A 15,467-nucleotide genomic window follows, 5' to 3' on the forward strand; every position below is an offset into this window, starting at 1 on the left:
GTCAAAGTGTTAGATCCACTCAAAAGATGCTGCACAACTTTGCAAGTTTATCAACTATGAGCATGAAGTTTCCCAGCTCCAAATTGATGTTGTTATTATGGCTTTGCTGCATGTTCTCACCATCGACCCCCTCTAGAACTCGTTTTTTGTTATGATTAGCAAAAACAATATTGCTCATATTTACAATATTAGTTCTTGTATGAGACAAGAACACCAAGGTATGAGCCAAGAACCCATCCCCTTGCAGCAATAGGCGATTATTCTTGGATCCCAAGAAATACAAAAGAGAAGAAGGTAAGGCAAAATCTCTCTCTCTCTCTCTCTTTTTTTGATGGATAAAGCAAATAAACCTACACCTTTTGCAAGTGTTGTAACATTTTTCAAGATGTAACTAATGAGATGAAGAAATCGCAAATGCTAAGACAAGGTTGGAGGCTATGAGAAGAAACAAAAAAGTCTAACAGCTGTTGGGAAAATGTATATCCACTGGGGTATTCACACAATCCTATTTGGAGCCATGCACTGGTATTGACCTAGAATATCACAAAGGCAAACTGATTAAGAAGAATGGATTGAACCCTAAATTGCAAAAAACCCTAAACTTATTTTTGATCTCAAAAAATCCAAATTTTCTAGTCGAGAGGCACATGTTCCTATTGGGAAGTATAAAGCAACATAAAAGGAATGTGGTATGTTCTATTAAATTTGGAATATACCAATCTATTATTTTTTACTCAAAGTTAGGGAAATCCAATAGCAGTACTAAACTCAAACACAAACAACAAATTTTTGGGTGTTTTTTGGCTTCTTATGGTGTGGTGTCATAGGCAATGCAATTTTCTCAACTCAAAATTAATGAGCTTTAACTCTTCAGATTTTATATGACATATATAAAATCATTATATTAATTAGAAAGTTAGCCAACAGAAGTTAATATTATTTGGTTACACACTCTAAGGTTTGGAAATTAATCTAGTCAAGACATATAGCTTAGTCCATATCAATCCTAAACATATATATAAGTACAATGTACAAGTATGAACATAATACAAGTAATGAATGTGACTCTAGAAGTAAATACAGAAAGGAAATATATGTGTAAATACTATATTTTATGATAAAATAAATGAAAATCAGTGAAAAAATTTTATGTTTAACAAATATTTTTGTTTACATTTGAGAAATGTGGAGTACAACTTGTCCAACCTGGACATACACTATAAATGCTATGTTGTAAATTAGTATATTTTATATTGTTATAATTTAGTAATAAATCAGTACGAGGAGGTCCTGTAGAATATATTGCTATATGTAATAACCCATTATCTAATTGCACAAATCCTCCATAATTAGAAGGAGTTACACATTCATTTAATATGATATTATAGGCCTCTACTATATCATCTAGAATCCTTGGGTAATATGATTGATTAACAATAGTTATAATTATATTGTTGTCAAGATGAAATTCATTGTAACCTGTATTATTTTGACGCACAAATTCTAAAAGGTCATATTTATATTCACAAACATGTTGCTGATTATAGAATGGATTAATTTGAGCATGACAACCTTTTATATATGTAGAACTCATTCCAAATATTTTATTAAGCAATAAAGAAATCACTATTAGGAAAAGTTTTGTTATCATTTTTTAAAGAACTAGGTTATTTGCAATCATTATAAATAAAAGGTAAAAAGAAGCAATATAAATTGCCACTTGGAGCAATACTTAATTCTCATCTAGATTAAAATACAGACAAATTTTGCTTTAATTGTGAGAATTTATAATTATGGCTTAAATGGGACAACTAACTAGAATCCAATGATAGTGAGACATCTTGAAGCTGATTGAATAGATCATCAAAACAGCTTATTATAATGTATTAATCTCATGCTTTTTGGTGGGCACCACAAGACCTTGTTAATAGTTACTGAACTAGCACTTGCCTAGCATATGCTATCTTGTTTACAAATATTGTTTTGAATGTTAGGTCTAATGAACAAATAAAACAGCTTGCTAATAGGACAACATTCTTGATCAAGAATTTGTTTTAGTGCTACAAACAATGCATGGAGGATTTAATATAAAACCTCCTTATATACTATATTGATAGTGAAAGTAGGATACAAAGGGAATAACTGTCCTTGGAGTGATGTGTTCTGTACTTTAATGCTTAATCCTGTTGGTGATGTGCCATATAAAGTTGGCCATAGGTGAAAACTGAATATAGCAAGTGTATTCTAACTCGGTCTTGACATTTAGAGATTGTAAGGCAATATCCTAAATGCATTAGAAATTGTCTTTTAGACATTTTAAATGGAATTTCTGTGTCCAAAGGTGTGAGTGTGATTCAAGGGATGAAAGCTCATATACCTTTGAATTGGCCTAATACAATTTCACAATCTAGAACTATTGGTAAGGCATGTTTAAGTATGAGGTGTGTACCATTACATAGTTCAGTCGATGGACATATATTCCTTAATAAAATAAGGATAATACCTTCTTTAAGCAAGAGTTTATGTGGTGGAAGACCAAAAGGAGTAATGGAATTTAAGAATTCAACTGGAAAATCTTCTGGGTGTTTAGTATCAACAAAGTCAACACTTTTATAAATATGTATATCACTAGGTACGGAAGAGACTATAGCATTATTAATAGGAAAATTATCATCATTAAGTGGGTAAGTATGATTTTATTAGATGCAATGTAGGGGTCTGAAATATCCTGTAGAGATGGGAAAATAAAATCAACAACAGAGGACATTATTACTTGTGTGTAAAGTAATACAATAGATTCTGAAAAAAAATTGGATAAATTCACGTAATTATTACTATTTCTAATTTGAAGAAGCTCATTAGCCCATAAAGAGTTGTTTTTAATTAGTCTCATATTTCTTTTTAGTGGAAGTGTTCTAAAAAATTTCCATAACCTATTCATTTTTATTGAATTTGAAACAATTTGTGCTCAATGACCATGTGGAATAATTAGTAGTGTTTGTCCAAAGTCACCACTTGTAATAATAACAATTCCTCCAAAAGGTAATTCATTTTTTTTATATCTTGCAATGCTAAATTAATGGCAGAAAATGCATGTGTGTGAACCATACTAATTTCATCCCATATTAACACATGTGTATTTTTAATTTTCTGCCCTGTTTCACTATTAGTTGTAATAGTAGAAGTAGAAATTTCATTTATTGGAACAGGAAGTTTAAAAGTCATATACAATGTTTGACCATTATGCAATAAAGTTCTTGCAATACCTGTCTAAGTTATATTAATTACATTTTTTTTTTAGAAGTTGAAATGTATATATAAGAGTGTTTAGTAGAAAAGTTTTACTAGTACCACTAGGACCATCAATGAAAATATATTGATTTTGCTCAGTTGAGTTGTTAATTGCGTTGAGGATATCATTATATATATTTTGTTATTCATCATTAAACTGAAGTAAATTTTGTTTTATAGAATGAATGAATTGTATCAAATTAATTTGATTATTTGCATCAAATTTATATAAGATAAAGGCAATTCATAGTCTTGATTGGATTTTCTATATAGATTGAATTTCCTATTTATATCATGTAAAGCACACTCATAACAAAATAATGGATCTGTTAGCATAAAATCTTTAGAAAAAGAGTTTTTAAATTTTTCCCACAACAAATAAGGATTTTTTGGACTACAAAAGAAAAAACAAATAGTTGTCTTAATTGTGGTGGCATTTTGAAAGAGCAAGCATCTTCTAAACATTTTTCCCATTTTGTATCGTCTACTAGAAGTTTTATAGCAGATGCAGTAAACTGAAATATTTCAAAATAAGTACTATGAGCTGTTTTTAGATCATTAAAAGAAGTAGCCCCTCTTTTATAAAGCAATATCATACGTAAATAATATAGTTTAGTATTAGATGGGGAAACAAAATACATTTGTGAGATAATATTTCATTGATATCTAATCTGCTATTGGTGAGTGCATTTATTATATGTATAATGTAGAAGAATTTTAGAATACATATATTATCTTATATTTGGATCATGTCTATTTAATTCAAACTATTTTGTTAATATAATACCATTTTGAGTAGCTCTTTGAAGTTCAATTTGCTCATTACCTTCGATGAAATAGACATTTTGAAAATTTTCTAGATGAACAAGAAGATGGATTATAGATGTTGAATGGCCATACATTTTACATTGGAAAAGTCTCTATATAGCTTCTAGAGCAGAAACATAATGAGTATTTAAAAAACTTAAAATTTCATCCTAGTTTAAATTATTATCATATTGTTAAGTTGTTGAATGGATTTCAATAGTGGCACAGTCATAGCATTTATAAATATATTGAAATAAATATTTAATACTTTTTATAGTTGCATATATTTCAAATTTTATATGAGCCTTATATTTTTTAAAAAGGTACTTATTATAAGGTACAACCCAATGGTTATCCATATGATAACCATTTTTAAAAACTATATGTTTATTGTCTGGTCTATAATAATCTGGATATCCATTAATTGAAAATGTTATTTCATAATTAAATTTTTTTGGAAAACCTTTCGAGCAAGAACTATTTTCTATACAAGGACTATTAGGATAAAAAAGTCCACACAGTCCATGCATCATATGCAATGTAACTATTTTAAAGAGTTCAAGCTCGTCACAAGGATCTGGTAATGCAGCCATGATATATTGATTAATTGCATCATGGTCTCTAATTTTATTTTCATGGGCTAGAATTCCTAGAAAATGACAATGTGGGAGACCTCTTTTTTGGAACTCAATTATGTATATATATACTATACATTTTCCAAATACATGTCTTTTTGTTATGTTTTTCAAAATTTCTTTAAGTTTAATATGGAAAACTCTAGAGACTAAATCAAGACGGTCTTCAGGACCTTAATTTGAATGTAATTTTTCTATAATTTCTGGCCATTTAGGGTTGCAAATGAAAGTATTTGATTTTGAGTAATGAGCAACAATTGCCATTGCATCTTGATAATTTTGTTGCATTGCTCTAAGTCCACCCAGAAGATGGTGTAAGGCATGCCCTTTAAAGGGATCAAAAGAGGCAAGTACTCACAAGTGATTGTAGACACCGATGGACAGATGGTTCCAGATTCCACAATAGCAACAACATGAGCCATCAAACTTGTGAGCAACTCCCTTCTCAAAACTCACCCCTTGGCATCTGGAGTTTCTCTTTTTAGGACCAAAAGTTGAAGGTAGTATAATAATTTTACCAAGGTTTATATTTTTATTTGAAGCATGATTTGCAACATAATCCATAAGAGTAGTATACATTTCTACTCATAATTGTTTTTGGTAGGTACAATAGTAATATAAGTTATTACTCCTAACTTTAACATAAGCATCAACAATGTATTGTTGAGTAAGTTTGCCAGCATGTAAGATTTGGTAAAAACCTAATTGTAGTGTGTCTTTTTTAGATAAGTGATATGCATAATATAGAAATAATGTAGTTTGACATTGTCATGTGTTTAAAATATTTGCATGCCATCCTTTATCACCAAAAGGAAATATCAAAGGATAAACTATAGGATCACAATTAATATCAAGCATTGAAATCTTTTTAGAATGATTTGCCATAGGATATATACAAAGTTCACATCCATGTAGGGGTTCTCCATTCTCACTAACAAAAACAACAGCAACATCATTTATTTGTGGTATATTATAATGTCAATTATCAATTCCTTCATTCCTTAGTAATATATAAATATCATATAAAGGATGAGTGTTGCGAATGTGACTTCAGGTATCGAAAGATACCTGTCGGCTAATCCTTTCAGATATTCTTTCTTTATTGCCACAACGGCAAGAGGTCAATATTGTTATACCCGTTATTAATTTTCACTTGAGTTAGTTGAGAAATTAGTCAATGACTATCCGAAAGGACTAGCCAACATGTAACTTTCAATACCCGAAGTCACATTCGCAACATAATAGCCTGTAATTGCTACTTCATGAAGTTCTTTTATTCCATTTCATACATCATTTTGTAAGCCTATGCATATAGATTAATATGACAAAGGAGTGTATCAAGATGTAATAGTAAATCTTGTTCGCAACTTGTATTAAATGGGTTTTAATGCTTTTTATTTGTGGCTTCTTGTGTATCTAGTATATAAAGTTGCCTATAAGATGGACTCTAATCACCAAATGAATGTGATAACATAACACTATGGTAAATCTGCCCATGAATTCTAAAGAAATAAAGACCGTTACCCCTTAAAGTGTCAATGTTAGCACCCATTGATGCAAATGCAAGGGCCCTATTATAGTGTCTAATATTAATTCTGAAATTATAGTTTTTGTTTTGCTTGTAAAGCGTAAGTAAAGCATTTGGCAAAGGTAATATAGGTGGCAATATCACTTGACCATGTTAACAACACATAGCAATGTTCTCATCCTTAAAATGTGATGCATTACAAAAAACACAAATGGATGATAAAAAACCAATTTCAAAAGTTGAAATTTGTGAATCTTTGTAAATAGTATGACTTGCTAGCATGGTTTGTGAAGGTGGAGATGGTGTAGTGGATATTGCTTGATGTGTATATATTTCATTTTAATCTGAAGTAATTTGAAGAGGCTTAGGGTGTTTATCAGAATTGTTAGTATTGAAATTCTTATCAAAATGTATAGTTCTAAGAAGATGATGAAGGCGAGGCATAATTTAAAATTTTCAAGTATAAAGCTAGAAAACTATAGCTTATGCAAGTTCGTGTTTTTAAACAAACTTAAATTTGCAAGAGAAATATGAAATAGTATTTAATATGTGGTGGAGTTAAGGATATAAACAAACATGAACTTGTTGTGTGCTTGCTTCTGTGTGCTTGTCTAGGGTTTTCCAATTACTTGCCGAAGAAGGGTGTGCCACGAACTAAGAAGAAAAACTGACCTTTTGTTGCAAGCTGTTGTGATTCTTGGTGCCCTCAAGCCTAAAACCTAATCGTGAGATTTAGGGTTATGTGAAGCAAGAGCTAAAAAAGTGTGTTGTGCCAAATACAGATTGGATTTGGCCCATTTGGGTGATTGGGATTTCCACAGCATCGCAAGGTGTCGAGATTTGTCCCCACCTTAGCTACAGCAGTAGTGGTGTTAGATCGGTCATCACCATAACTCAAGAATCTCCACAGAGAGACAATCACAATGGAGCTGATCAAAGGCATGGAAATTGTGATTGGCGGTGATGGATTGACCATAAGAGCACCATGGATTTCAATCCCCCTCTAGTCACCTAGAGATCTAGTGACGAAGGTTTCCTTGCAGTCTGTTCTAGATTTTTGAGAGGATCAAGCACTCCACTAGCAGCAGCAGTAGCAGCACAGGATCGAGCAAGGTGCACAGGCAAAGGGAAAAACTGAGTCTATAGTTGTACACTAGGTACCTCTTCTCTAGCTTCCTTACACTTTAGTTTGATGTCGTCAAGTGTAAGAATGCATTTCAGCTACATTTGGGAATGATGTTTCATCTACATGCATAGTTTAAATGGGGGCTTAGATCACTTCTATAATCTGCGTTGAGGCAAGGCTGTGTAAAATTTTTGTCGCTGTTTTAACTACAATTGTCTTCTACTGTTATGACGGCGTGTCTATATCAATCTATCAGAAAATTCTTGCATATGGTGGAGAGGTACATCATGTGAGTTCATGTGCTTTTCTAACTTCATGTGAACTGTTGGACATATCAAGATGTCTTTTATGGGTCCAACAATGGCATGGGAACTAGCCCTCGTAAAAACCGTCAAAATACAAGAGGAGTTTATAACGCTTTCGAGTTTCCAAAAAACGTGAGAGTTTCGTGGGATTTCTAGTATGATGAGACTTCTTTGCATTGTAGGTTTTGGACTCTTATTCCGAAGATTCTGAAGAAAACTATACTGAGGCCAGTTCCCTTCGCTAAAGGACTTGTTAAATCACTCGGGTAAGCTTTTCTTTGTTGCTGTCAATTGAACTCCGATGCTAATGCTTGCAAAAGTCATAAGACTATGATTAAAACCAGCACTATGGAGTCTTTTTCCAAATTGAAGAATGGTGAAGATTTTGGGGTATATCTTTCTTGATGTATACTAGTAGTTCAGAATGCATGTTTTGTCAATAGGTGTATAGCCATTTCATCCCTGAAAACCCTCAAGCAATCTCTATTTATTGTGGTAGCCATATTTGCAAAAAGTTTAAGGTCGAGAAACAAATGTGAGATTGGTTGGTGTCACCATTGCAAGAACAAACAAACATTTTTTCAAACTTTATGGGTCCATGGCAAATTTTATCTAGATATTCACCACCCCCAAGATATTTGCATGGAGGACACTTATATAGACCAAGCATATGGTTTCACTCTTGCCCAGTTTCTAAGAATATTCACTTCTACTCGAATGTCTGGGGTAATAAAACTTTTAGAGACAAAGAAGCTAGCAACAGGCCATTTCTTATTCTTGACTGGTGCCAATCAAAGCTCGCCAAAAGTTATTGTGTTCAAGGCTGATTAAAGTACTGTGCACTTTCATTTCATGTTCTAATATGCTTTTGTTTTCTATTTGTACAATATATTGTTTATAAGCTTGTTATGTAGTTGTATGTGGGATCCATTGTATTATTACAACCTCAAAGTCTCTTGCAAGACTCTCTACCGAAGCAAACATCCTTATCATCTTAGTGACTTCTTTAAAATGTAGGAACATTGCAACTTAGTCGATCATAGATGATAATTCTAGACTATAGACATTGTAGCTTTTAAATTCAAAATTGTGTGGTATACAATTTAACTTGATGGCTACACCATTTCTAACAGTACCTATGCCTTTGCCGAACTAGCTGAAGAACAAATATATATCTTGCCTACAAGCTGTTGACCTCAAGCTTGGGAGCTTTGTCGCTCATTTCTTTGTCACTTGAACTGAGTGGACAATTCTACATAGTACAAATATAAGGGATTGTTAAAATGAATTGAAATATGCATTTATCTTCAATAAATTTCACAATGCCTAGTGTAAAGGCTACTCCTCCAACTTGTAAGGTGACTAAGTCATGCTCAATTAGAAAAAAAAAAGAAAGGCTTACCAGAAAGATACATGACAGAAACTTCATCTTGAAGTACTACATACAACTAGATGGCTCTCAATAATCACTAATGCAACTGACACATTAGGAATGTCCCTAAGATTTGATAAATGATAGTATACCTGACTTTCTCTATAAACAAGATCATTCATGAGGAGGCATGGATATACTTTAAATAAACCAAGCCTGTACACAAATAGGTTGCTTCCAAATGCTTCCTTTCTATACAATATGCATGTGTTCATATTGCGGATCTATAGCTTCATTCAAGTGGTGAGCCACTTCTTATATATGTATTATCTCAGTACGGCAGTTATGATTTCCAACATGAGGTCCACTAAACAAGTATAGCATCAATATCAAGGTTCCTTAATATCGATTTCACTGACAGCTACGGCATACACCTTGCGACAACTTCGATGGCAACCAATGTTGTTGATAAATACAGCCACCTTTTCAAGCCATCTAACTGGCTATGTATTCAACACTACAAGGTTAGAGATAAGAATCTGAAATATTATTTAGGGCTCCATCATCTTTCGGTAAATATTTCTACAACCACACATGTTCGAGCATGGCCAGAGAAGGCTCCTCTAGTGCTTGATTTTGTCAAACCATCAAACATTGTTACACTGAGTCAGTTTGTAGGGGATGCTTCTACTTATACTTCTACAACAGTTGCTGCGGCAATCACTGGTGTAGATCAAACGCCTAACACTACAAACATCATATTCATTGTTGATGATCCTAAAATTGAAAACACCTATAAAGTATTTATAATATTCTGATTGGATTTTGGGTGAACTTCAAAAGTAGGTGCATGTGCTGGATGATATGGACCATGTCTATCATAAGCTCAAATCATCATAGTTTGCTAGGGATATGCCAAGCCATACTTTCTACAATCTCCAAGGAACTAAAGATAAAAATGTGTTCAGGATTGCACCCTTAACTATTGCTTTGAAAATTCCTGACAATACACCTTGGGACCACATATAGAAGCAGTTGCACTCTGTCTCATTCATATATAGAAAGAACTTCTATTTCCTTAGAGGAAGCAATCAAATTCCATATGCCAGGGCCTCTTATAATCCCACGGGGCACTTGGTTGGAAGCTTGTGTCTAAACACTTGGATCTAGCCACAGAGAAGGTTTAACAAGCAAAAAAGCCAAGTGCTAGTACTTGCTAAAATAGCAAAGGGACTTTGAAAATGTAATGGCTGTTTGAAGTCTTCTTGTACACCTATTCCTCAAGCTATAAAGCACTGTATTAGAATAGACTAAGTACCTAAAGCACTAAGCTGTGTAAGGTGCTCATATCCTAGAAAGAAAAGTGATTAGATTCTACTTTATCAAGATAAACACAAACCTGGTTCACTGCTCTCTCCACCCATCTTTACATCACCTAAAAGTTGTTGCTACTACAAAAAAATATCATCTGGTAATGACTGGTAATTGTAATCTACATGGTCTTGAGACCCTATATTAGAATTGCTAGCTACTGTGCCATCGGAGAGAGAGATCCTCAATGAAGCAATTGATTAACTTTGGGTTAATCACAACTGTTGGCCCAAAGGCCTGCTTAATTTTTGCCATGTCATTATATGCAAAACTTGCAATAGCTTTTTCGCTTGACAAGACAGGTGATAGACGCAGTCATAATCAATACATTTGCATATAACACATGTCACGGCGCCTTCTTCTCCTGCCCCATGCAGTTTGGCCACCTCCCATTGGCTGGGAGCAAACATCAGCACTTCCTCCTTATTATAGGAGGACTTCTTGAAGAGCATGTTCTTGAGAGTTTGAGTAGTTGAGGGGCAATTTTTTGCTGCTGGATGCATCAGAGACTTGATCAAGCTCTGGAATGCAAGAGAGAATCCAGGAAGAAGAGCGAGCTTTCCCTAGCAAATGGCTTGATACTGCCTTCCAGACACTGGTGGTAATGAGTATCTTGCGAGCTCGTAGAATGTCACCCCCAGGGAAAACATGTCGGCTTTGTCAAGGTGGCTGTGATCATCGTTGATGAGCTCCATTGGGAGATATCTCAAGTCGCCATCCTCAATGGAAATGGTTCCATCAATTTGATTGGTGAGGCCTAAGTCACCAATCTTGTAGATACGATTGCAGATGTAGATCTTGTTAGGGCTTCACATCCAAGTGAGTGAGGCCATGCGAGTGTTAAGTGCTTCAAAGCATTTAAGAGCTGTCATGCATGACAAACTAAGAAAAGAACACAATTGAGCTGCTTACTTGAAACATTGCCTCGGTCAGCTTCTTTTCCATGAATGTCCATCTCATCTTGTAGATTTATTTCACACAGCTTCATTTGGATATACAAAAAGTCATTCTCGGACCATGAAGAGAAGTAGCGCACTACGTTTTCATGGTAGCCTGGAAGCTCAATAAATTTTAAGGAAGCCAATGGTAATATTGAAAGAAAAAAGCCAACTCACCAAGACACGAAAGTGCTTGAACTTCTCTCAGTGCTTTCCTCTTGTAAAGAGAAAAATTTGCCAAATCAATACTATAGTCTCTCGAATATAGTGATGAACTGATCTCCCTCATTTAGCAGACGCCGATTGGAATGCTTTACAGCATAAAGGCAGCCGTCAAGTCTTTTGAGAACTTTATAAACATAGCTAAAATCGCCTCATCCTATTTCCTGACAGTGGAGTAAGAATGAAGATCATAAAAATTCTATGCACCACAAATACCTTGATTTGATAGAACTCCTCATAGTAACGCAATGAAGAGCCAAAAGTGGAGACACATCCTGTATAAGAATACCAAAGTTATGAAAGAAAAATGAAAAATAACAACATACCCTGCCTAACTCTCTCAGGAAACACATCAGTGTTAAAAAAAGGGTTCCGGAAGCATGGTGAGGACATGACGTGCTGTCAGAGACAATGTCTTTGCATTCTCTGCTTCTTGGTTCAAATATTCATCTAGGAAAAGAAGAACAAAACGAAAAAAAGCCAAGTGTTTAAGATTGTCAAAGCAAAGCTAGACATACCACTTCTTGGTCTTTTGCTCTGTAGAGGCATCAGACCCATAGGGAATAGCTTTGAGATTTGAGCATCATGGTCTCGTTGCCAGTATTTCTCCTGCAGAAAGAAAAACCAAAAAAGAAAACTGTTAAGTTTGAGAGCATAAGCTAATAAGGGATAGAGAAGAGATGGTTGCTTAAGATTCTTGGAATAAGAATTACATGATGCATTAAGAGTAGATTCTTTGAATATACACTTGCAGTTAAAGGCTAGCATTCATTGCACAGACCTACAAGTGACAAGGAAATCAATTTGCATCCAATCCCTTCAGCTGGGCACCAAATAATCCTTAAAAACATGTAATAATTTACTGATTCATTCATATTCTGTTTAAATGGTCTTGTGGCATCTCCCAAGAAGCATGAGACCAAGGATTTAAATAAGCTGCACACATGACTGTCTCTGAATTAAAACACATCAATTGCAAAACTCTTATAAAGCAAGATAGAGCATCTTCAGAGGGAAAAGAAAAATTTGCCATGAAAAACATTAGGGAGAATGATGGCTTATCAAAAGTACTTTTGCAAAGGACTCTCATGCAGGCAATGATCCTCTACAAAGTTGATCCATTATTATCAACATTATTTCTCACATGTTACACTATTACATTGGGGTGGTCATGACCACAAGGAACCTCTCTTTTATGAGGTGTTCCACACTGCTAAGTACAAATGAAGGCCTTTAGCTCATGAAGCTCATATAAGAATTTACCATGCTTTGAGAATGCCCTACATATTGTGTATGCTGTTTCCCTGTAGACTTTTGCTATTTAAGTTATTGTTTATCGTGTGAGCTTACGATTGATCATGAGATGCTGCAGATTTCCAGCTGGAGATTTATCCCTGATGATTAGAAGTTGTACTGTTGTCATGTGAACAAGTCATTCCACAATCTTCGATGTTTTCTGTGAGCACTTATTATGTACCCAATTAATTCTGCCACATCAGTTCCAAATCTAACGGTTCATGTAGGCCCAAGCATTGGTGTCGGAAGATCACGGAATGACTCGAACATGAATGGAGAATCACTCAGACTTCCAGCCTACACAACACAAGTTTTGTTTTCTAGTCTACCAGAATCCAAGCTCCATCGAAACTGGATTGCATTGTCTGGCATTGCAGGTTACTACCTCGCTCAGCACATAAAATTCTCATGCGATAAATCCAGATGATAAAATCATCTCAAAGCTCGTCTCCTTGTGATGACACGCTGATATCAGATGGTCAACCATGTTGAGCTTCGTTTTCTTTTCCAAGAGCACAGGAAGGTAAGCTTCATACGTCTAGTTTTGGGACCACTGCATTCGAGTTCTTTTCGCTTGTCTTGGTTTTCCTTGGCCCCATAGAGTCGCTCTTTACTTTCTTGTCAAAGCAAGAGTTCTGTGAATCTCTTTGTCTTTGCATAGTCCTTTCTTTTTCCACTTGTCATTCTTATCATTTCACGAATCTGAGATGCTTCCCGGTAGATGCAGATTTTTGGCGAGCAAATACGCGAGGAGGTCACAAGCTTTCCTAGTAGCAGCGATGAGAAACTCAATCTGCACGCCAATCTTCTACAAAACAGCCTTAGCAACCGTGAACGAGGATCAGGATGGTTTTCAAGAGAGGAACTCTTCAAAGCCTGACCACTCCAACTTCTTGAAAAGCAACTCTCTCTCCGGGAGTCAGCAGTGGATGTTCACTTGGTGCGCTCACAACGCCAGCGTCTGCAAGGATCCGGCAAAGTTTCCATCAGGTGGGACGAAGTGCTGCTGGAACAGGTTCTGCATCAACACTAGAGTGGATCCTAGCAATTGTGGAGGATGTAACAAGCCTTGCACGTATGGCTTTAGCTGCTGTCCGGGAAGTGTATAGATTTACTCGTGATCGAAAGCACTGTCGGAGCTGCGACAATGTTTGCTCCAAGCACAGTCAGTGAGAGTTTGGGCTGTCTGGATATGCGAGCTGGGAGAAGAAGAAGGCTTCTCCAAAGTATCCCTGGTAAGCGTGAAGAACAACGTGAGAACAACACAGCGTGGTAAATTACTTGAAAGATTGGGGGAATCACTTGGAAGAAATAATGCTGGCAGATTTCCAGCCATGAACATGGATGGTCGATGAAAATTCTTATGGAATTTTAGTGCGGAATGTTATCAAGTCTGTGTAATTTTTTCTTTCTTTACAAATGCGGTCTAGAAATGCTCAGAAATTCACATTAGTCTAAAGCTTAATCGGGCGCCAAGATCAGCTGGTCCGGATTAACTATTTGCGGATTCTACCGAGCGTAAGGGGTTCTATTGCTGCTTAAGTAGAACTTTAATCTATGATCAAACAGGCGTTCTTGCGCAAAAGGTCTGGGTGTCCACGATCAAATTCGAAGTGTCAAGCTAAAAAAAACTCTTTTTTCTTTCCAGGAGTTTGGCATCATTCACTGAGGAGCTGGAAACATGAGAGGGTTCTTCACGGGTCCCACAACCATCTTGTTTGATTTTGGAGGACATGGTATAACTATGTGAGTTCTTGCAATTCTAGAGTTTGTTCTTCTTCTAACATATAGAAACTTGATCTTCCAGAGAGATTTTGGAAGCCATGCATTTGCTGGAGAACTTTGGATTTGTCTACCTATTAGCAGTTCTTTACATCCTCGTTCTCTTGATCGTGATCTCCACCCCTCTGTCTACTGGGCTTATGGTGGAAGAATCAAACACTCTCGCCATGCTGCCACCTTCGCACTGGAAGAGATTTGCAATCTTCTCCTCATACATCCATACAACTTAAGGGTTTTTCTAATTCAGTTTTACGGCAATCATTCAACGGATATTCAGAGTATATACTTAAACTAATCACCATTTTCCTTTTTATCGTTTTTTATAAAATATTTTTTGTTTTTTGTTTCCTTTATTAATAATTTTAACAAGAAAATCTAATGAATTTATATTATTCTTCTTATTATTAAATTTAATTGGATCTTTTTTCTCCTTGAGAATCATTAAAGCTAGGAACTATGACAATTATTTTTTATTTTTAACAGATATTTTTATTTACAAATGAAAAATGTGTAGAACAGCTCGTCCAGCCTGAACATACATTATAAAAACTATGTTGTAAGTTATAATACTTTTTATTGTTATAGTTTAATAATAAATCAGTATGAGAAGGTCCTGTACTAGATATTGCTATATGTAATTGTCCATTATCTAATTGAACAAATCCTCCATGATTATAAGGTGTTACACACTCATCCAATATGATATTATAAGCTTCAACTATATCATCTCAGGCAGTAACCAGTCAATATCTCAAGTACTACGCATTTAGATAAAACCAAGTGTATAAAGTGAA

The sequence above is a fragment of the Selaginella moellendorffii genome, unplaced genomic scaffold, assembly GCF_000143415.4.
Source record: "Selaginella moellendorffii unplaced genomic scaffold, v1.0 SELMOscaffold_90, whole genome shotgun sequence".
Classification (NCBI taxonomy): Eukaryota; Viridiplantae; Streptophyta; class Lycopodiopsida; order Selaginellales; family Selaginellaceae; genus Selaginella; species Selaginella moellendorffii.